This window comes from Schistocerca piceifrons, unplaced genomic scaffold, assembly GCF_021461385.2.
Source record: "Schistocerca piceifrons isolate TAMUIC-IGC-003096 unplaced genomic scaffold, iqSchPice1.1 HiC_scaffold_478, whole genome shotgun sequence".
In the NCBI taxonomy this organism is placed as follows: domain Eukaryota; kingdom Metazoa; phylum Arthropoda; class Insecta; order Orthoptera; family Acrididae; genus Schistocerca; species Schistocerca piceifrons.
The window spans coordinates 214,189-236,327 of NW_025728709.1; the positions used below are offsets into that span (position 1 = coordinate 214,189).

The window sequence follows — 22,139 nt, forward strand, 5'->3', positions numbered from 1 at the left end:
GATCGGATATCGACGTGGACGGATGCTGTCATTAAACGATTCGCGAGTGGGAGCTTGGTCGGCTGCACTGCAGCTTGGCATTAGACGTTAACACCGGCCCAGAACGATGTTTTGAATGCGTTTTCGAATCGACAAATGTCTTCTTTCCGCAAGCACTAGCCCAAGACACAGCTGTTGTACTAGCAGACGAGGTGGCCGAGTGGTTAAGGCGTTGGACTGCTAATCCAATGTGCTCTGCACGCGTGGGTTCGAATCCCATCCTCGTCGATGAATTTTACGTGAAGCACGCGTTTGCGGTCACTCCTTCTCCGTGCGAAACGCCACTCAGTAGTAACAACGACGCGTGTACGTGGCAAATAGCGTGTGTATGAAATACGAGACAAAACTGCCCACCAGATGAAAGCGCACAACATTCCATAGCGTATGCCCTTCGAATTAAACATCATTTCGAGATCTACAAACCAATCAAATTTCGGCTGCAGCTAAGAGTATGTTGGTATTTGCGAACTACGAGCTCTAATTTATATTTAAGTGCATACCTGTCGCAGTCATTTTAACGTATCGAGCCTATAATAATCCATCTGTAGCACAACTGTCGCCTTCCGACAGTTTGTTTCAAGTGAGGCCGCCATCTACAGAAGCGATTTGGCAGGGCCTACTGGAGAGACTTGACTTTGCAGCCATCCGTCGCTAGTGGCCGACCAAACACCAAGCTCCATCGCAAACAGCAGGACAATCTTGGGCTAGGGGGAACGTCAAAACCTTGCAAGCAATATCAGTGTAGCGTATCGAGCTGTACGTTTCGTTGCAGTAAGTCTTGGAAAAGAATGCACAGCACCTTTCTCATTTGCATTAGACGACACTGCATGTCGATACAATGCTTATTCCTGCAGTAAATAGGTGGGCCGGTGATTTTGCCCCGATCGGATATCGACGTGGACGGATGCTGTCATTAAACGATTCGCGAGTGGGAGCTTGGTCGGCTGCACTGCAGCTTGGCATTAGACGTTAACACCGGCCCAGAACGATGTTTTGAATGCGTTTTCGAATCGACAAATGTCTTCTTTCCGCAAGCACTAGCCCAAGACACAGCTGTTGTACTAGCAGACGAGGTGGCCGAGTGGTTAAGGCGTTGGACTGCTAATCCAATGTGCTCTGCACGCGTGGGTTCGAATCCCATCCTCGTCGATGAATTTTACGTGAAGCACGCGTTTGCGGTCACTCCTTCTCCGTGCGAAACGCCACTCAGTAGTAACAACGACGCGTGTACGTGGCAAATAGCGTGTGTATGAAATACGAGACAAAACTGCCCACCAGATGAAAGCGCACAACATTCCATAGCGTATGCCCTTCGAATTAAACATCATTTCGAGATCTACAAACCAATCAAATTTCGGCTGCAGCTAAGAGTATGTTGGTATTTGCGAACTACGAGCTCTAATTTATATTTAAGTGCATACCTGTCGCAGTCATTTTAACGTATCGAGCCTATAATAATCCATCTGTAGCACAACTGTCGCCTTCCGACAGTTTGTTTCAAGTGAGGCCGCCATCTACAGAAGCGATTTGGCAGGGCCTACTGGAGAGACTTGACTTTGCAGCCATCCGTCGCTAGTGGCCGACCAAACACCAAGCTCCATCGCAAACAGCAGGACAATCTTGGGCTAGGGGGAACGTCAAAACCTTGCAAGCAATATCAGTGTAGCGTATCGAGCTGTACGTTTCGTTGCAGTAAGTCTTGGAAAAGAATGCACAGCACCTTTCTCATTTGCATTAGACGACACTGCATGTCGATACAATGCTTATTCCTGCAGTAAATAGGTGGGCCGGTGATTTTGCCCCGATCGGATATCGACGTGGACGGATGCTGTCATTAAACGATTCGCGAGTGGGAGCTTGGTCGGCTGCACTGCAGCTTGGCATTAGACGTTAACACCGGCCCAGTACGATGTTTTGAATGCGTTTTCGAATCGACAAATGTCTTCTTTCCGCAAGCACTAGCCCAAGACACAGCTGTTGTACCAGCAGACGAGGTGGCCGAGTGGTTAAGGCGTTGGAATGCTAATCCAATGTGCTCTGCACGCGTGGGTTCGAATCCCATCCTCGTCGATGAATTTTACGTGAAGCACGCGTTTGCGGTCACTCCTTCTCCGTGCGAAACGCCACTCAGTAGTAACAACGACGCGTGTACGTGGCAGATAGCGTGTGTATGAAATACGAGACAAAACTGCCCACCAGATGAAAGCGCACAACATTCCATAGCGTATGCCCTTCGAATTAAACATCATTTCGAGATCTACAAACCAATCAAATTTCGGCTGCAGCTAAGAGTATGTTGGTATTTGCGAACTACGAGCTCTAATTTATATTTAAGTGCATACCTGTCGCAGTCATTTTAACGTATCGAGCCTATAATAATCCATCTGTAGCACAACTGTCGCCTTCCGACAGTTTGTTTCAAGTGAGGCCGCCATCTACAGAAGCGATTTGGCAGGGCCTACTGGAGAGACTTGACTTTGCAGCCATCCGTCGCTAGTGGCCGACCAAACACCAAGCTCCATCGCAAACAGCAGGACAATCTTGGGCTAGGGGGAACGTCAAAACCTTGCAAGCAATATCAGTGTAGCGTATCGAGCTGTACGTTTCGTTGCAGTAAGTCTTGGAAAAGAATGCACAGCACCTTTCTCATTTGCATTAGACGACACTGCATGTCGATACAATGCTTATTCCTGCAGTAAATAGGTGGGCCGGTGATTTTGCCCCGATCGGATATCGACGTGGACGGATGCTGTCATTAAACGATTCGCGAGTGGGAGCTTGGTCGGCTGCACTGCAGCTTGGCATTAGACGTTAACACCGGCCCAGTACGATGTTTTGAATGCGTTTTCGAATCGACAAATGTCTTCTTTCCGCAAGCACTAGCCCAAGACACAGCTGTTGTACCAGCAGACGAGGTGGCCGAGTGGTTAAGGCGTTGGAATGCTAATCCAATGTGCTCTGCACGCGTGGGTTCGAATCCCATCCTCGTCGATGAATTTTACGTGAAGCACGCGTTTGCGGTCACTCCTTCTCCGTGCGAAACGCCACTCAGTAGTAACAACGACGCGTGTACGTGGCAGATAGCGTGTGTATGAAATACGAGACAAAACTGCCCACCAGATGAAAGCGCACAACATTCCATAGCGTATGCCCTTCGAATTAAACATCATTTCGAGATCTACAAACCAATCAAATTTCGGCTGCAGCTAAGAGTATGTTGGTATTTGCGAACTACGAGCTCTAATTTATATTTAAGTGCATACCTGTCGCAGTCATTTTAACGTATCGAGCCTATAATAATTCATCTGTAGCACAACTGTCGCCTTCCGACAGTTTGTTTCAAGTGAGGCCGCCATCTACAGAAGCGATTTGGCAGGGCCTACTGGAGAGACTTGACTTTGCAGCCATCCGTCGCTAGTGGCCGACCAAACACCAAGCTCCATCGCAAACAGCAGGACAATCTTGGGCTAGGGGGAACGTCAAAACCTTGCAAGCAATATCAGTGTAGCGTATCGAGCTGTACGTTTCGTTGCAGTAAGTCTTGGAAAAGAATGCACAGCACCTTTCTCATTTGCATTAGACGACACTGCATGTCGATACAATGCTTATTCCTGCAGTAAATAGGTGGGCCGGTGATTTTGCCCCGATCGGATATCGACGTGGACGGATGCTGTCATTAAACGATTCGCGAGTGGGAGCTTGGTCGGCTGCACTGCAGCTTGGCATTAGACGTTAACACCGGCCCAGTACGATGTTTTGAATGCGTTTTCGAATCGACAAATGTCTTCTTTCCGCAAGCACTAGCCCAAGACACAGCTGTTGTACCAGCAGACGAGGTGGCCGAGTGGTTAAGGCGTTGGAATGCTAATCCAATGTGCTCTGCACGCGTGGGTTCGAATCCCATCCTCGTCGATGAATTTTACGTGAAGCACGCGTTTGCGGTCACTCCTTCTCCGTGCGAAACGCCACTCAGTAGTAACAACGACGCGTGTACGTGGCAGATAGCGTGTGTATGAAATACGAGACAAAACTGCCCACCAGATGAAAGCGCACAACATTCCATAGCGTATGCCCTTCGAATTAAACATCATTTCGAGATCTACAAACCAATCAAATTTCGGCTGCAGCTAAGAGTATGTTGGTATTTGCGAACTACGAGCTCTAATTTATATTTAAGTGCATACCTGTCGCAGTCATTTTAACGTATCGAGCCTATAATAATCCATCTGTAGCACAACTGTCGCCTTCCGACAGTTTGTTTCAAGTGAGGCCGCCATCTACAGAAGCGATTTGGCAGGGCCTACTGGAGAGACTTGACTTTGCAGCCATCCGTCGCTAGTGGCCGACCAAACACCAAGCTCCATCGCAAACAGCAGGACAATCTTGGGCTAGGGGGAACGTCAAAACCTTGCAAGCAATATCAGTGTAGCGTATCGAGCTGTACGTTTCGTTGCAGTAAGTCTTGGAAAAGAATGCACAGCACCTTTCTCATTTGCATTAGACGACACTGCATGTCGATACAATGCTTATTCCTGCAGTAAATAGGTGGGCCGGTGATTTTGCCCCGATCGGATATCGACGTGGACGGATGCTGTCATTAAACGATTCGCGAGTGGGAGCTTGGTCGGCTGCACTGCAGCTTGGCATTAGACGTTAACACCGGCCCAGAACGATGTTTTGAATGCGTTTTCGAATCGACAAATGTCTTCTTTCCGCAAGCACTAGCCCAAGACACAGCTGTTGTACTAGCAGACGAGGTGGCCGAGTGGTTAAGGCGTTGGACTGCTAATCCAATGTGCTCTGCGCGCGTGGGTTCGAATCCCATCCTCGTTGTTGAATTTTACGTGAAGCACGCGTTTGCGGTCACTCCTTCTCCGTGCGAAACGCCACTCAGTAGTAACAACGACGCGTGTACGTGGCAAATAGCTTGTGTATGAAATACGAGACAAAACTGCCCACCAGATGAAAGCGCACAACATTCCATAGCGTATGCCCTTCGAATTAAACATCATTTCGAGATCTACAAACCAATCAAATTTCGGCTGCAGCTAAGAGTATGTTGGTATTTGCGAACTACGAGCTCTAATTTATATTTAAGTGCATACCTGTCGCAGTCATTTTAACGTATCGAGCCTATAATAATCCATCTGTAGCACAACTGTCGCCTTCCGACAGTTTGTTTCAAGTGAGGCCGCCATCTACAGAAGCGATTTGGCAGGGCCTACTGGAGAGACTTGACTTTGCAGCCATCCGTCGCTAGTGGCCGACCAAACACCAAGCTCCATCGCAAACAGCAGGACAATCTTGGGCTAGGGGGAACGTCAAAACCTTGCAAGCAATATCAGTGTAGCGTATCGAGCTGTACGTTTCGTTGCAGTAAGTCTTGGAAAAGAATGCACAGCACCTTTCTCATTTGCATTAGACGACACTGCATGTCGATACAATGCTTATTCCTGCAGTAAATAGGTGGGCCGGTGATTTTGCCCCGATCGGATATCGACGTGGACGGATGCTGTCATTAAACGATTCGCGAGTGGGAGCTTGGTCGGCTGCACTGCAGCTTGGCATTAGACGTTAACACCGGCCCAGTACGATGTTTTGAATGCGTTTTCGAATCGACAAATGTCTTCTTTCCGCAAGCACTAGCCCAAGACACAGCTGTTGTACTAGCAGACGAGGTGGCCGAGTGGTTAAGGCGTTGGACTGCTAATCCAATGTGCTCTGCACGCGTGGGTTCGAATCCCATCCTCGTCGATGAATTTTACGTGAAGCACGCGTTTGCGGTCACTCCTTCTCCGTGCGAAACGCCACTCAGTAGTAACAACGACGCGTGTACGTGGCAAATAGCGTGTGTATGAAATACGAGACAAAACTGCCCACCAGATGAAAGCGCACAACATTCCATAGCGTATGCCCTTCGAATTAAACATCATTTCGAGATCTACAAACCAATCAAATTTCGGCTGCAGCTAAGAGTATGTTGGTATTTGCGAACTACGAGCTCTAATTTATATTTAAGTGCATACCTGTCGCAGTCATTTTAACGTATCGAGCCTATAATAATCCATCTGTAGCACAACTGTCGCCTTCCGACAGTTTGTTTCAAGTGAGGCCGCCATCTACAGAAGCGATTTGGCAGGGCCTACTGGAGAGACTTGACTTTGCAGCCATCCGTCGCTAGTGGCCGACCAAACACCAAGCTCCATCGCAAACAGCAGGACAATCTTGGGCTAGGGGGAACGTCAAAACCTTGCAAGCAATATCAGTGTAGCGTATCGAGCTGTACGTTTCGTTGCAGTAAGTCTTGGAAAAGAATGCACAGCACCTTTCTCATTTGCATTAGACGACACTGCATGTCGATACAATGCTTATTCCTGCAGTAAATAGGTGGGCCGGTGATTTTGCCCCGATCGGATATCGACGTGGACGGATGCTGTCATTAAACGATTCGCGAGTGGGAGCTTGGTCGGCTGCACTGCAGCTTGGCATTAGACGTTAACACCGGCCCAGTACGATGTTTTGAATGCGTTTTCGAATCGACAAATGTCTTCTTTCCGCAAGCACTAGCCCAAGACACAGCTGTTGTACCAGCAGACGAGGTGGCCGAGTGGTTAAGGCGTTGGAATGCTAATCCAATGTGCTCTGCACGCGTGGGTTCGAATCCCATCCTCGTCGATGAATTTTACGTGAAGCACGCGTTTGCGGTCACTCCTTCTCCGTGCGAAACGCCACTCAGTAGTAACAACGACGCGTGTACGTGGCAGATAGCGTGTGTATGAAATACGAGACAAAACTGCCCACCAGATGAAAGCGCACAACATTCCATAGCGTATGCCCTTCGAATTAAACATCATTTCGAGATCTACAAACCAATCAAATTTCGGCTGCAGCTAAGAGTATGTTGGTATTTGCGAACTACGAGCTCTAATTTATATTTAAGTGCATACCTGTCGCAGTCATTTTAACGTATCGAGCCTATAATAATCCATCTGTAGCACAACTGTCGCCTTCCGACAGTTTGTTTCAAGTGAGGCCGCCATCTACAGAAGCGATTTGGCAGGGCCTACTGGAGAGACTTGACTTTGCAGCCATCCGTCGCTAGTGGCCGACCAAACACCAAGCTCCATCGCAAACAGCAGGACAATCTTGGGCTAGGGGGAACGTCAAAACCTTGCAAGCAATATCAGTGTAGCGTATCGAGCTGTACGTTTCGTTGCAGTAAGTCTTGGAAAAGAATGCACAGCACCTTTCTCATTTGCATTAGACGACACTGCATGTCGATACAATGCTTATTCCTGCAGTAAATAGGTGGGCCGGTGATTTTGCCCCGATCGGATATCGACGTGGACGGATGCTGTCATTAAACGATTCGCGAGTGGGAGCTTGGTCGGCTGCACTGCAGCTTGGCATTAGACGTTAACACCGGCCCAGAACGATGTTTTGAATGCGTTTTCGAATCGACAAATGTCTTCTTTCCGCAAGCACTAGCCCAAGACACAGCTGTTGTACTAGCAGACGAGGTGGCCGAGTGGTTAAGGCGTTGGACTGCTAATCCAATGTGCTCTGCACGCGTGGGTTCGAATCCCATCCTCGTCGATGAATTTTACGTGAAGCACGCGTTTGCGGTCACTCCTTCTCCGTGCGAAACGCCACTCAGTAGTAACAACGACGCGTGTACGTGGCAGATAGCGTGTGTATGAAATACGAGACAAAACTGCCCACCAGATGAAAGCGCACAACATTCCATAGCGTATGCCCTTCGAATTAAACATCATTTCGAGATCTACAAACCAATCAAATTTCGGCTGCAGCTAAGAGTATGTTGGTATTTGCGAACTACGAGCTCTAATTTATATTTAAGTGCATACCTGTCGCAGTCATTTTAACGTATCGAGCCTATAATAATTCATCTGTAGCACAACTGTCGCCTTCCGACAGTTTGTTTCAAGTGAGGCCGCCATCTACAGAAGCGATTTGGCAGGGCCTACTGGAGAGACTTGACTTTGCAGCCATCCGTCGCTAGTGGCCGACCAAACACCAAGCTCCATCGCAAACAGCAGGACAATCTTGGGCTAGGGGGAACGTCAAAACCTTGCAAGCAATATCAGTGTAGCGTATCGAGCTGTACGTTTCGTTGCAGTAAGTCTTGGAAAAGAATGCACAGCACCTTTCTCATTTGCATTAGACGACACTGCATGTCGATACAATGCTTATTCCTGCAGTAAATAGGTGGGCCGGTGATTTTGCCCCGATCGGATATCGACGTGGACGGATGCTGTCATTAAACGATTCGCGAGTGGGAGCTTGGTCGGCTGCACTGCAGCTTGGCATTAGACGTTAACACCGGCCCAGTACGATGTTTTGAATGCGTTTTCGAATCGACAAATGTCTTCTTTCCGCAAGCACTAGCCCAAGACACAGCTGTTGTACTAGCAGACGAGGTGGCCGAGTGGTTAAGGCGTTGGACTGCTAATCCAATGTGCTCTGCACGCGTGGGTTCGAATCCCATCCTCGTCGATGAATTTTACGTGAAGCACGCGTTTGCGGTCACTCCTTCTCCGTGCGAAACGCCACTCAGTAGTAACAACGACGCGTGTACGTGGCAAATAGCGTGTGTATGAAATACGAGACAAAACTGCCCACCAGATGAAAGCGCACAACATTCCATAGCGTATGCCCTTCGAATTAAACATCATTTCGAGATCTACAAACCAATCAAATTTCGGCTGCAGCTAAGAGTATGTTGGTATTTGCGAACTACGAGCTCTAATTTATATTTAAGTGCATACCTGTCGCAGTCATTTTAACGTATCGAGCCTATAATAATCCATCTGTAGCACAACTGTCGCCTTCCGACAGTTTGTTTCAAGTGAGGCCGCCATCTACAGAAGCGATTTGGCAGGGCCTACTGGAGAGACTTGACTTTGCAGCCATCCGTCGCTAGTGGCCGACCAAACACCAAGCTCCATCGCAAACAGCAGGACAATCTTGGGCTAGGGGGAACGTCAAAACCTTGCAAGCAATATCAGTGTAGCGTATCGAGCTGTACGTTTCGTTGCAGTAAGTCTTGGAAAAGAATGCACAGCACCTTTCTCATTTGCATTAGACGACACTGCATGTCGATACAATGCTTATTCCTGCAGTAAATAGGTGGGCCGGTGATTTTGCCCCGATCGGATATCGACGTGGACGGATGCTGTCATTAAACGATTCGCGAGTGGGAGCTTGGTCGGCTGCACTGCAGCTTGGCATTAGACGTTAACACCGGCCCAGTACGATGTTTTGAATGCGTTTTCGAATCGACAAATGTCTTCTTTCCGCAAGCACTAGCCCAAGACACAGCTGTTGTACCAGCAGACGAGGTGGCCGAGTGGTTAAGGCGTTGGAATGCTAATCCAATGTGCTCTGCACGCGTGGGTTCGAATCCCATCCTCGTCGATGAATTTTACGTGAAGCACGCGTTTGCGGTCACTCCTTCTCCGTGCGAAACGCCACTCAGTAGTAACAACGACGCGTGTACGTGGCAGATAGCGTGTGTATGAAATACGAGACAAAACTGCCCACCAGATGAAAGCGCACAACATTCCATAGCGTATGCCCTTCGAATTAAACATCATTTCGAGATCTACAAACCAATCAAATTTCGGCTGCAGCTAAGAGTATGTTGGTATTTGCGAACTACGAGCTCTAATTTATATTTAAGTGCATACCTGTCGCAGTCATTTTAACGTATCGAGCCTATAATAATCCATCTGTAGCACAACTGTCGCCTTCCGACAGTTTGTTTCAAGTGAGGCCGCCATCTACAGAAGCGATTTGGCAGGGCCTACTGGAGAGACTTGACTTTGCAGCCATCCGTCGCTAGTGGCCGACCAAACACCAAGCTCCATCGCAAACAGCAGGACAATCTTGGGCTAGGGGGAACGTCAAAACCTTGCAAGCAATATCAGTGTAGCGTATCGAGCTGTACGTTTCGTTGCAGTAAGTCTTGGAAAAGAATGCACAGCACCTTTCTCATTTGCATTAGACGACACTGCATGTCGATACAATGCTTATTCCTGCAGTAAATAGGTGGGCCGGTGATTTTGCCCCGATCGGATATCGACGTGGACGGATGCTGTCATTAAACGATTCGCGAGTGGGAGCTTGGTCGGCTGCACTGCAGCTTGGCATTAGACGTTAACACCGGCCCAGAACGATGTTTTGAATGCGTTTTCGAATCGACAAATGTCTTCTTTCCGCAAGCACTAGCCCAAGACACAGCTGTTGTACTAGCAGACGAGGTGGCCGAGTGGTTAAGGCGTTGGACTGCTAATCCAATGTGCTCTGCACGCGTGGGTTCGAATCCCATCCTCGTCGATGAATTTTACGTGAAGCACGCGTTTGCGGTCACTCCTTCTCCGTGCGAAACGCCACTCAGTAGTAACAACGACGCGTGTACGTGGCAAATAGCGTGTGTATGAAATACGAGACAAAACTGCCCACCAGATGAAAGCGCACAACATTCCATAGCGTATGCCCTTCGAATTAAACATCATTTCGAGATCTACAAACCAATCAAATTTCGGCTGCAGCTAAGAGTATGTTGGTATTTGCGAACTACGAGCTCTAATTTATATTTAAGTGCATACCTGTCGCAGTCATTTTAACGTATCGAGCCTATAATAATCCATCTGTAGCACAACTGTCGCCTTCCGACAGTTTGTTTCAAGTGAGGCCGCCATCTACAGAAGCGATTTGGCAGGGCCTACTGGAGAGACTTGACTTTGCAGCCATCCGTCGCTAGTGGCCGACCAAACACCAAGCTCCATCGCAAACAGCAGGACAATCTTGGGCTAGGGGGAACGTCAAAACCTTGCAAGCAATATCAGTGTAGCGTATCGAGCTGTACGTTTCGTTGCAGTAAGTCTTGGAAAAGAATGCACAGCACCTTTCTCATTTGCATTAGACGACACTGCATGTCGATACAATGCTTATTCCTGCAGTAAATAGGTGGGCCGGTGATTTTGCCCCGATCGGATATCGACGTGGACGGATGCTGTCATTAAACGATTCGCGAGTGGGAGCTTGGTCGGCTGCACTGCAGCTTGGCATTAGACGTTAACACCGGCCCAGTACGATGTTTTGAATGCGTTTTCGAATCGACAAATGTCTTCTTTCCGCAAGCACTAGCCCAAGACACAGCTGTTGTACCAGCAGACGAGGTGGCCGAGTGGTTAAGGCGTTGGAATGCTAATCCAATGTGCTCTGCACGCGTGGGTTCGAATCCCATCCTCGTCGATGAATTTTACGTGAAGCACGCGTTTGCGGTCACTCCTTCTCCGTGCGAAACGCCACTCAGTAGTAACAACGACGCGTGTACGTGGCAGATAGCGTGTGTATGAAATACGAGACAAAACTGCCCACCAGATGAAAGCGCACAACATTCCATAGCGTATGCCCTTCGAATTAAACATCATTTCGAGATCTACAAACCAATCAAATTTCGGCTGCAGCTAAGAGTATGTTGGTATTTGCGAACTACGAGCTCTAATTTATATTTAAGTGCATACCTGTCGCAGTCATTTTAACGTATCGAGCCTATAATAATCCATCTGTAGCACAACTGTCGCCTTCCGACAGTTTGTTTCAAGTGAGGCCGCCATCTACAGAAGCGATTTGGCAGGGCCTACTGGAGAGACTTGACTTTGCAGCCATCCGTCGCTAGTGGCCGACCAAACACCAAGCTCCATCGCAAACAGCAGGACAATCTTGGGCTAGGGGGAACGTCAAAACCTTGCAAGCAATATCAGTGTAGCGTATCGAGCTGTACGTTTCGTTGCAGTAAGTCTTGGAAAAGAATGCACAGCACCTTTCTCATTTGCATTAGACGACACTGCATGTCGATACAATGCTTATTCCTGCAGTAAATAGGTGGGCCGGTGATTTTGCCCCGATCGGATATCGACGTGGACGGATGCTGTCATTAAACGATTCGCGAGTGGGAGCTTGGTCGGCTGCACTGCAGCTTGGCATTAGACGTTAACACCGGCCCAGAACGATGTTTTGAATGCGTTTTCGAATCGACAAATGTCTTCTTTCCGCAAGCACTAGCCCAAGACACAGCTGTTGTACTAGCAGACGAGGTGGCCGAGTGGTTAAGGCGTTGGACTGCTAATCCAATGTGCTCTGCACGCGTGGGTTCGAATCCCATCCTCGTCGATGAATTTTACGTGAAGCACGCGTTTGCGGTCACTCCTTCTCCGTGCGAAACGCCACTCAGTAGTAACAACGACGCGTGTACGTGGCAAATAGCGTGTGTATGAAATACGAGACAAAACTGCCCACCAGATGAAAGCGCACAACATTCCATAGCGTATGCCCTTCGAATTAAACATCATTTCGAGATCTACAAACCAATCAAATTTCGGCTGCAGCTAAGAGTATGTTGGTATTTGCGAACTACGAGCTCTAATTTATATTTAAGTGCATACCTGTCGCAGTCATTTTAACGTATCGAGCCTATAATAATCCATCTGTAGCACAACTGTCGCCTTCCGACAGTTTGTTTCAAGTGAGGCCGCCATCTACAGAAGCGATTTGGCAGGGCCTACTGGAGAGACTTGACTTTGCAGCCATCCGTCGCTAGTGGCCGACCAAACACCAAGCTCCATCGCAAACAGCAGGACAATCTTGGGCTAGGGGGAACGTCAAAACCTTGCAAGCAATATCAGTGTAGCGTATCGAGCTGTACGTTTCGTTGCAGTAAGTCTTGGAAAAGAATGCACAGCACCTTTCTCATTTGCATTAGACGACACTGCATGTCGATACAATGCTTATTCCTGCAGTAAATAGGTGGGCCGGTGATTTTGCCCCGATCGGATATCGACGTGGACGGATGCTGTCATTAAACGATTCGCGAGTGGGAGCTTGGTCGGCTGCACTGCAGCTTGGCATTAGACGTTAACACCGGCCCAGAACGATGTTTTGAATGCGTTTTCGAATCGACAAATGTCTTCTTTCCGCAAGCACTAGCCCAAGACACAGCTGTTGTACTAGCAGACGAGGTGGCCGAGTGGTTAAGGCGTTGGACTGCTAATCCAATGTGCTCTGCACGCGTGGGTTCGAATCCCATCCTCGTCGATGAATTTTACGTGAAGCACGCGTTTGCGGTCACTCCTTCTCCGTGCGAAACGCCACTCAGTAGTAACAACGACGCGTGTACGTGGCAAATAGCGTGTGTATGAAATACGAGACAAAACTGCCCACCAGATGAAAGCGCACAACATTCCATAGCGTATGCCCTTCGAATTAAACATCATTTCGAGATCTACAAACCAATCAAATTTCGGCTGCAGCTAAGAGTATGTTGGTATTTGCGAACTACGAGCTCTAATTTATATTTAAGTGCATACCTGTCGCAGTCATTTTAACGTATCGAGCCTATAATAATCCATCTGTAGCACAACTGTCGCCTTCCGACAGTTTGTTTCAAGTGAGGCCGCCATCTACAGAAGCGATTTGGCAGGGCCTACTGGAGAGACTTGACTTTGCAGCCATCCGTCGCTAGTGGCCGACCAAACACCAAGCTCCATCGCAAACAGCAGGACAATCTTGGGCTAGGGGGAACGTCAAAACCTTGCAAGCAATATCAGTGTAGCGTATCGAGCTGTACGTTTCGTTGCAGTAAGTCTTGGAAAAGAATGCACAGCACCTTTCTCATTTGCATTAGACGACACTGCATGTCGATACAATGCTTATTCCTGCAGTAAATAGGTGGGCCGGTGATTTTGCCCCGATCGGATATCGACGTGGACGGATGCTGTCATTAAACGATTCGCGAGTGGGAGCTTGGTCGGCTGCACTGCAGCTTGGCATTAGACGTTAACACCGGCCCAGTACGATGTTTTGAATGCGTTTTCGAATCGACAAATGTCTTCTTTCCGCAAGCACTAGCCCAAGACACAGCTGTTGTACCAGCAGACGAGGTGGCCGAGTGGTTAAGGCGTTGGAATGCTAATCCAATGTGCTCTGCACGCGTGGGTTCGAATCCCATCCTCGTCGATGAATTTTACGTGAAGCACGCGTTTGCGGTCACTCCTTCTCCGTGCGAAACGCCACTCAGTAGTAACAACGACGCGTGTACGTGGCAGATAGCGTGTGTATGAAATACGAGACAAAACTGCCCACCAGATGAAAGCGCACAACATTCCATAGCGTATGCCCTTCGAATTAAACATCATTTCGAGATCTACAAACCAATCAAATTTCGGCTGCAGCTAAGAGTATGTTGGTATTTGCGAACTACGAGCTCTAATTTATATTTAAGTGCATACCTGTCGCAGTCATTTTAACGTATCGAGCCTATAATAATCCATCTGTAGCACAACTGTCGCCTTCCGACAGTTTGTTTCAAGTGAGGCCGCCATCTACAGAAGCGATTTGGCAGGGCCTACTGGAGAGACTTGACTTTGCAGCCATCCGTCGCTAGTGGCCGACCAAACACCAAGCTCCATCGCAAACAGCAGGACAATCTTGGGCTAGGGGGAACGTCAAAACCTTGCAAGCAATATCAGTGTAGCGTATCGAGCTGTACGTTTCGTTGCAGTAAGTCTTGGAAAAGAATGCACAGCACCTTTCTCATTTGCATTAGACGACACTGCATGTCGATACAATGCTTATTCCTGCAGTAAATAGGTGGGCCGGTGATTTTGCCCCGATCGGATATCGACGTGGACGGATGCTGTCATTAAACGATTCGCGAGTGGGAGCTTGGTCGGCTGCACTGCAGCTTGGCATTAGACGTTAACACCGGCCCAGAACGATGTTTTGAATGCGTTTTCGAATCGACAAATGTCTTCTTTCCGCAAGCACTAGCCCAAGACACAGCTGTTGTACTAGCAGACGAGGTGGCCGAGTGGTTAAGGCGTTGGACTGCTAATCCAATGTGCTCTGCACGCGTGGGTTCGAATCCCATCCTCGTCGATGAATTTTACGTGAAGCACGCGTTTGCGGTCACTCCTTCTCCGTGCGAAACGCCACTCAGTAGTAACAACGACGCGTGTACGTGGCAAATAGCGTGTGTATGAAATACGAGACAAAACTGCCCACCAGATGAAAGCGCACAACATTCCATAGCGTATGCCCTTCGAATTAAACATCATTTCGAGATCTACAAACCAATCAAATTTCGGCTGCAGCTAAGAGTATGTTGGTATTTGCGAACTACGAGCTCTAATTTATATTTAAGTGCATACCTGTCGCAGTCATTTTAACGTATCGAGCCTATAATAATCCATCTGTAGCACAACTGTCGCCTTCCGACAGTTTGTTTCAAGTGAGGCCGCCATCTACAGAAGCGATTTGGCAGGGCCTACTGGAGAGACTTGACTTTGCAGCCATCCGTCGCTAGTGGCCGACCAAACACCAAGCTCCATCGCAAACAGCAGGACAATCTTGGGCTAGGGGGAACGTCAAAACCTTGCAAGCAATATCAGTGTAGCGTATCGAGCTGTACGTTTCGTTGCAGTAAGTCTTGGAAAAGAATGCACAGCACCTTTCTCATTTGCATTAGACGACACTGCATGTCGATACAATGCTTATTCCTGCAGTAAATAGGTGGGCCGGTGATTTTGCCCCGATCGGATATCGACGTGGACGGATGCTGTCATTAAACGATTCGCGAGTGGGAGCTTGGTCGGCTGCACTGCAGCTTGGCATTAGACGTTAACACCGGCCCAGAACGATGTTTTGAATGCGTTTTCGAATCGACAAATGTCTTCTTTCCGCAAGCACTAGCCCAAGACACAGCTGTTGTACTAGCAGACGAGGTGGCCGAGTGGTTAAGGCGTTGGACTGCTAATCCAATGTGCTCTGCACGCGTGGGTTCGAATCCCATCCTCGTCGATGAATTTTACGTGAAGCACGCGTTTGCGGTCACTCCTTCTCCGTGCGAAACGCCACTCAGTAGTAACAACGACGCGTGTACGTGGCAAATAGCGTGTGTATGAAATACGAGACAAAACTGCCCACCAGATGAAAGCGCACAACATTCCATAGCGTATGCCCTTCGAATTAAACATCATTTCGAGATCTACAAACCAATCAAATTTCGGCTGCAGCTAAGAGTATGTTGGTATTTGCGAACTACGAGCTCTAATTTATATTTAAGTGCATACCTGTCGCAGTCATTTTAACGTATCGAGCCTATAATAATCCATCTGTAGCACAACTGTCGCCTTCCGACAGTTTGTTTCAAGTGAGGCCGCCATCTACAGAAGCGATTTGGCAGGGCCTACTGGAGAGACTTGACTTTGCAGCCATCCGTCGCTAGTGGCCGACCAAACACCAAGCTCCATCGCAAACAGCAGGACAATCTTGGGCTAGGGGGAACGTCAAAACCTTGCAAGCAATATCAGTGTAGCGTATCGAGCTGTACGTTTCGTTGCAGTAAGTCTTGGAAAAGAATGCACAGCACCTTTCTCATTTGCATTAGACGACACTGCATGTCGATACAATGCTTATTCCTGCAGTAAATAGGTGGGCCGGTGATTTTGCCCCGATCGGATATCGACGTGGACGGATGCTGTCATTAAACGATTCGCGAGTGGGAGCTTGGTCGGCTGCACTGCAGCTTGGCATTAGACGTTAACACCGGCCCAGAACGATGTTTTGAATGCGTTTTCGAATCGACAAATGTCTTCTTTCCGCAAGCACTAGCCCAAGACACAGCTGTTGTACTAGCAGACGAGGTGGCCGAGTGGTTAAGGCGTTGGACTGCTAATCCAATGTGCTCTGCACGCGTGGGTTCGAATCCCATCCTCGTCGATGAATTTTACGTGAAGCACGCGTTTGCGGTCACTCCTTCTCCGTGCGAAACGCCACTCAGTAGTAACAACGACGCGTGTACGTGGCAAATAGCGTGTGTATGAAATACAAGACAAAACTGCCCACCAGATGAAAGCGCACAACATTCCATAGCGTATGCCCTTCGAATTAAACATCATTTCGAGATCTACAAACCAATCAAATTTCGGCTGCAGCTAAGAGTATGTTGGTATTTGCGAACTACGAGCTCTAATTTATATTTAAGTGCATACCTGTCGCAGTCATTTTAACGTATCGAGCCTATAATAATCCATCTGTAGCACAACTGTCGCCTTCCGACAGTTTGTTTCAAGTGAGGCCGCCATCTACAGAAGCGATTTGGCAGGGCCTACTGGAGAGACTTGACTTTGCAGCCATCCGTCGCTAGTGGCCGACCAAACACCAAGCTCCATCGCAAACAGCAGGACAATCTTGGGCTAGGGGGAACGTCAAAACCTTGCAAGCAATATCAGTGTAGCGTATCGAGCTGTACGTTTCGTTGCAGTAAGTCTTGGAAAAGAATGCACAGCACCTTTCTCATTTGCATTAGACGACACTGCATGTCGATACAATGCTTATTCCTGCAGTAAATAGGTGGGCCGGTGATTTTGCCCCGATCGGATATCGACGTGGACGGATGCTGTCATTAAACGATTCGCGAGTGGGAGCTTGGTCGGCTGCACTGCAGCTTGGCATTAGACGTTAACACCGGCCCAGAACGATGTTTTGAATGCGTTTTCGAATCGACAAATGTCTTCTTTCCGCAAGCACTAGCCCAAGACACAGCTGTTGTACTAGCAGACGAGGTGGCCGAGTGGTTAAGGCTTTGGACTGCTAATCCAATGTGCTCTGCACGCGTGGGTTCGAATCCCATCCTCGTCGATGAATTTTACGTGAAGCACGCGTTTGCGGTCACTCCTTCTCCGTGCGAAACGCCACTCAGTAGTAACAACGACGCGTGTACGTGGCAGATAGCGTGTGTATGAAATACGAGACAAAACTGCCCACCAGATGAAAGCGCACAACATTCCATAGCGTATGCCCTTCGAACTAAACATCATTTCGAGATCTACAAACCAATCAAATTTCGGCTGCAGCTAAGAGTATGTTGGTATTTGCGAACTACGAGCTCTAATTTATATTTAAGTGCATACCTGTCGCAGTCATTTTAACGTATCGAGCCTATAATAATCCATCTGTAGCACAACTGTCGCCTTCCGACAGTTTGTTTCAAGTGAGGCCGCCATCTACAGAAGCGATTTGGCAGGGCCTACTGGAGAGACTTGACTTTGCAGCCATCCGTCGCTAGTGGCCGACCAAACACCAAGCTCCATCGCAAACAGCAGGACAATCTTGGGCTAGGGGGAACGTCAAAACCTTGCAAGCAATATCAGTGTAGCGTATCGAGCTGTACGTTTCGTTGCAGTAAGTCTTGGAAAAGAATGCACAGCACCTTTCTCATTTGCATTAGACGACACTGCATGTCGATACAATGCTTATTCCTGCAGTAAATAAGTGGGCCGGTGATTTTGCCCCGATCGGATATCGACGTGGACGGATGCTGTCATTAAACGATTCGCGAGTGGGAGCTTGGTCGGCTGCACTGCAGCTTGGCATTAGACGTTAACACCGGCCCAGAACGAAGTTTTGAATGCGTTTTCGAATCGACAAATGTCTTCTTTCCGCAAGCACTAGCCCAAGACACAGCTGCTGTACTAGCAGACGAGGTGGCCGAGTGGTTAAGGCGTTGGACTGCTAATCCAATGTGCTCTGCACGCGTGGGTTCGAATCCCATCCTCGTCGATGAATTTTACGTGAAGCACGCGTTTGCGGTCACTCCTTCTCCGTGCGAAACGCCACTCAGTAGTAACAACGACGCGTGTACGTGGCAGATAGCGTGTGTATGAAATACGAGACAAAACTGCCCACCAGATGAAAGCGCACAACATTCCATAGCGTATGCCCTTCGAATTAAACATCATTTCGAGATCTACAAACCAATCAAATTTCGGCTGCAGCTAAGAGTATGTTGGTATTTGCGAACTACGAGCTCTAATTTATATTTAAGTGCATACCTGTCGCAGTCATTTTAACGTATCGAGCCTATAATAATCCATCTGTAGCACAACTGTCGCCTTCCGACAGTTTGTTTCAAGTGAGGCCGCCATCTACAGAAGCGATTTGGCAGGGCCTACTGGAGAGACTTGACTTTGCAGCCATCCGTCGCTAGTGGCCGACCAAACACCAAGCTCCATCGCAAACAGCAGGACAATCTTGGGCTAGGGGGAACGTCAAAACCTTGCAAGCAATATCAGTGTAGCGTATCGAGCTGTACGTTTCGTTGCAGTAAGTCTTGGAAAAGAATGCACAGCACCTTTCTCATTTGCATTAGACGACACTGCATGTCGATACAATGCTTATTCCTGCAGTAAATAGGTGGGCCGGTGATTTTGCCCCGATCGGATATCGACGTGGACGGATGCTGTCATTAAACGATTCGCGAGTGGGAGCTTGGTCGGCTGCACTGCAGCTTGGCATTAGACGTTAACACCGGCCCAGAACGATGTTTTGAATGCGTTTTCGAATCGACAAATGTCTTCTTTCCGCAAGCACTAGCCCAAGACACAGCTGTTGTACTAGCAGACGAGGTGGCCGAGTGGTTAAGGCGTTGGACTGCTAATCCAATGTGCTCTGCACGCGTGGGTTCGAATCCCATCCTCGTCGATGAATTTTACGTGAAGCACGCGTTTGCGGTCACTCCTTCTCCGTGCGAAACGCCACTCAGTAGTAACAACGACGCGTGTACGTGGCAGATAGCGTGTGTATGAAATACGAGACAAAACTGCCCACCAGATGAAAGCGCACAACATTCCATAGCGTATGCCCTTCGAATTAAACATCATTTCGAGATCTACAAACCAATCAAATTTCGGCTGCAGCTAAGAGTATGTTGGTATTTGCGAACTACGAGCTCTAATTTATATTTAAGTGCATACCTGTCGCAGTCATTTTAACGTATCGAGCCTATAATAATCCATCTGTAGCACAACTGTCGCCTTCCGACAGTTTGTTTCAAGTGAGGCCGCCATCTACAGAAGCGATTTGGCAGGGCCTACTGGAGAGACTTGACTTTGCAGCCATCCGTCGCTAGTGGCCGACCAAACACCAAGCTCCATCGCAAACAGCAGGACAATCTTGGGCTAGGGGGAACGTCAAAACCTTGCAAGCAATATCAGTGTAGCGTATCGAGCTGTACGTTTCGTTGCAGTAAGTCTTGGAAAAGAATGCACAGCACCTTTCTCATTTGCATTAGACGACACTGCATGTCGATACAATGCTTATTCCTGCAGTAAATAGGTGGGCCGGTGATTTTGCCCCGATCGGATATCGACGTGGACGGATGCTGTCATTAAACGATTCGCGAGTGGGAGCTTGGTCGGCTGCACTGCAGCTTGGCATTAGACGTTAACACCGGCCCAGAACGATGTTTTGAATGCGTTTTCGAATCGACAAATGTCTTCTTTCCGCAAGCACTAGCCCAAGACACAGCTGTTGTACTAGCAGACGAGGTGGCCGAGTGGTTAAGGCGTTGGACTGCTAATCCAATGTGCTCTGCACGCGTGGGTTCGAATCCCATCCTCGTCGATGAATTTTACGTGAAGCACGCGTTTGCGGTCACTCCTTCTCCGTGCGAAACGCCACTCAGTAGTAACAACGACGCGTGTACGTGGCAGATAGCGTGTGTATGAAATACGAGACAAAACTGCCCACCAGATGAAAGCGCACAACATTCCATAGCGTATGCCCTTCGAATTAAACATCATTTCGAGATCTACAAACCAATCAAATTTCGGCTGCAGCTAAGAGTATGTTGGTATTTGCGAACTACGAGCTCTAATTTATATTTAAGTGCATACCTGTCGCAGTCATTTTAACGTATCGAGCCTATAATAATCCATCTGTAGCACAACTGTCGCCTTCCGACAGTTTGTTTCAAGTGAGGCCGCCATCTACAGAAGCGATTTGGCAGGGCCTACTGGAGAGACTTGACTTTGCAGCCATCCGTCGCTAGTGGCCGACCAAACACCAAGCTCCATCGCAAACAGCAGGACAATCTTGGGCTAGGGGGAACGTCAAAACCTTGCAAGCAATATCAGTGTAGCGTATCGAGCTGTACGTTTCGTTGCAGTAAGTCTTGGAAAAGAATGCACAGCACCTTTCTCATTTGCATTAGACGACACTGCATGTCGATACAATGCTTATTCCTGCAGTAAATAGGTGGGCCGGTGATTTTGCCCCGATCGGATATCGACGTGGACGGATGCTGTCATTAAACGATTCGCGAGTGGGAGCTTGGTCGGCTGCACTGCAGCTTGGCATTAGACGTTAACACCGGCCCAGAACGATGTTTTGAATGCGTTTTCGAATCGACAAATGTCTTCTTTCCGCAAGCACTAGCCCAAGACACAGCTGTTGTACTAGCAGACGAGGTGGCCGAGTGGTTAAGGCGTTGGACTGCTAATCCAATGTGCTCTGCACGCGTGGGTTCGAATCCCATCCTCGTCGATGAATTTTACGTGAAGCACGCGTTTGCGGTCACTCCTTCTCCGTGCGAAACGCCACTCAGTAGTAACAACGACGCGTGTACGTGGCAGATAGCGTGTGTATGAAATACGAGACAAAACTGCCCACCAGATGAAAGCGCACAACATTCCATAGCGTATGCCCTTCGAATTAAACATCATTTCGAGATCTACAAACCAATCAAATTTCGGCTGCAGCTAAGAGTATGTTGGTATTTGCGAACTACGAGCTCTAATTTATATTTAAGTGCATACCTGTCGCAGTCATTTTAACGTATCGAGCCTATAATAATCCATCTGTAGCACAACTGTCGCCTTCCGACAGTTTGTTTCAAGTGAGGCCGCCATCTACAGAAGCGATTTGGCAGGGCCTACTGGAGAGACTTGACTTTGCAGCCATCCGTCGCTAGTGGCCGACCAAACACCAAGCTCCATCGCAAACAGCAGGACAATCTTGGGCTAGGGGGAACGTCAAAACCTTGCAAGCAATATCAGTGTAGCGTATCGAGCTGTACGTTTCGTTGCAGTAAGTCTTGGAAAAGAATGCACAGCACCTTTCTCATTTGCATTAGACGACACTGCATGTCGATACAATGCTTATTCCTGCAGTAAATAGGTGGGCCGGTGATTTTGCCCCGATCGGATATCGACGTGGACGGATGCTGTCATTAA

At 48.4% G+C, this 22,139-nt stretch overlaps 24 non-coding genes across 24 annotated transcripts; all 24 read left to right on the forward strand.

Annotated features, from left to right (window-relative positions):
• The first annotated feature begins 185 nt into the window (after nt 1-185).
• On the forward strand, nt 186-267 carry Trnas-gcu. The gene has a single exon. It is a non-coding gene; the product is annotated as a tRNA-Ser (tRNA).
• An 839-nt stretch (nt 268-1,106) lies between these two features.
• Trnas-gcu lies at nt 1,107-1,188 on the forward strand. The gene has a single exon. It is a non-coding gene; the product is annotated as a tRNA-Ser (tRNA).
• Nucleotides 1,189-2,027: 839 nt separating this feature from the next.
• On the forward strand, nt 2,028-2,109 carry Trnas-gcu. Its single transcript has one exon. It is a non-coding gene; the product is annotated as a tRNA-Ser (tRNA).
• An 839-nt stretch (nt 2,110-2,948) lies between these two features.
• On the forward strand, nt 2,949-3,030 carry Trnas-gcu. The gene has a single exon. It is a non-coding gene; the product is annotated as a tRNA-Ser (tRNA).
• Nucleotides 3,031-3,869: 839 nt separating this feature from the next.
• Nucleotides 3,870-3,951, forward strand: Trnas-gcu. Its single transcript has one exon. It is a non-coding gene; the product is annotated as a tRNA-Ser (tRNA).
• An 839-nt stretch (nt 3,952-4,790) lies between these two features.
• Trnas-gcu lies at nt 4,791-4,872 on the forward strand. Its single transcript has one exon. It is a non-coding gene; the product is annotated as a tRNA-Ser (tRNA).
• Nucleotides 4,873-5,711: 839 nt separating this feature from the next.
• On the forward strand, nt 5,712-5,793 carry Trnas-gcu. The gene has a single exon. It is a non-coding gene; the product is annotated as a tRNA-Ser (tRNA).
• An 839-nt stretch (nt 5,794-6,632) lies between these two features.
• On the forward strand, nt 6,633-6,714 carry Trnas-gcu. Its single transcript has one exon. It is a non-coding gene; the product is annotated as a tRNA-Ser (tRNA).
• Nucleotides 6,715-7,553: 839 nt separating this feature from the next.
• Nucleotides 7,554-7,635, forward strand: Trnas-gcu. The gene has a single exon. It is a non-coding gene; the product is annotated as a tRNA-Ser (tRNA).
• An 839-nt stretch (nt 7,636-8,474) lies between these two features.
• Nucleotides 8,475-8,556, forward strand: Trnas-gcu. The gene has a single exon. It is a non-coding gene; the product is annotated as a tRNA-Ser (tRNA).
• An 839-nt stretch (nt 8,557-9,395) lies between these two features.
• Nucleotides 9,396-9,477, forward strand: Trnas-gcu. The gene has a single exon. It is a non-coding gene; the product is annotated as a tRNA-Ser (tRNA).
• Nucleotides 9,478-10,316: 839 nt separating this feature from the next.
• Nucleotides 10,317-10,398, forward strand: Trnas-gcu. Its single transcript has one exon. It is a non-coding gene; the product is annotated as a tRNA-Ser (tRNA).
• Nucleotides 10,399-11,237: 839 nt separating this feature from the next.
• Trnas-gcu lies at nt 11,238-11,319 on the forward strand. Its single transcript has one exon. It is a non-coding gene; the product is annotated as a tRNA-Ser (tRNA).
• Nucleotides 11,320-12,158: 839 nt separating this feature from the next.
• Nucleotides 12,159-12,240, forward strand: Trnas-gcu. Its single transcript has one exon. It is a non-coding gene; the product is annotated as a tRNA-Ser (tRNA).
• An 839-nt stretch (nt 12,241-13,079) lies between these two features.
• Nucleotides 13,080-13,161, forward strand: Trnas-gcu. The gene has a single exon. It is a non-coding gene; the product is annotated as a tRNA-Ser (tRNA).
• Nucleotides 13,162-14,000: 839 nt separating this feature from the next.
• Trnas-gcu lies at nt 14,001-14,082 on the forward strand. The gene has a single exon. It is a non-coding gene; the product is annotated as a tRNA-Ser (tRNA).
• Nucleotides 14,083-14,921: 839 nt separating this feature from the next.
• On the forward strand, nt 14,922-15,003 carry Trnas-gcu. The gene has a single exon. It is a non-coding gene; the product is annotated as a tRNA-Ser (tRNA).
• Nucleotides 15,004-15,842: 839 nt separating this feature from the next.
• Trnas-gcu lies at nt 15,843-15,924 on the forward strand. The gene has a single exon. It is a non-coding gene; the product is annotated as a tRNA-Ser (tRNA).
• Nucleotides 15,925-16,763: 839 nt separating this feature from the next.
• Trnas-gcu lies at nt 16,764-16,845 on the forward strand. Its single transcript has one exon. It is a non-coding gene; the product is annotated as a tRNA-Ser (tRNA).
• Nucleotides 16,846-17,684: 839 nt separating this feature from the next.
• On the forward strand, nt 17,685-17,766 carry Trnas-gcu. Its single transcript has one exon. It is a non-coding gene; the product is annotated as a tRNA-Ser (tRNA).
• Nucleotides 17,767-18,605: 839 nt separating this feature from the next.
• Nucleotides 18,606-18,687, forward strand: Trnas-gcu. The gene has a single exon. It is a non-coding gene; the product is annotated as a tRNA-Ser (tRNA).
• An 839-nt stretch (nt 18,688-19,526) lies between these two features.
• Nucleotides 19,527-19,608, forward strand: Trnas-gcu. The gene has a single exon. It is a non-coding gene; the product is annotated as a tRNA-Ser (tRNA).
• An 839-nt stretch (nt 19,609-20,447) lies between these two features.
• Nucleotides 20,448-20,529, forward strand: Trnas-gcu. The gene has a single exon. It is a non-coding gene; the product is annotated as a tRNA-Ser (tRNA).
• Nucleotides 20,530-21,368: 839 nt separating this feature from the next.
• On the forward strand, nt 21,369-21,450 carry Trnas-gcu. Its single transcript has one exon. It is a non-coding gene; the product is annotated as a tRNA-Ser (tRNA).
• The last annotated feature ends 689 nt before the right edge of the window (nt 21,451-22,139 follow it).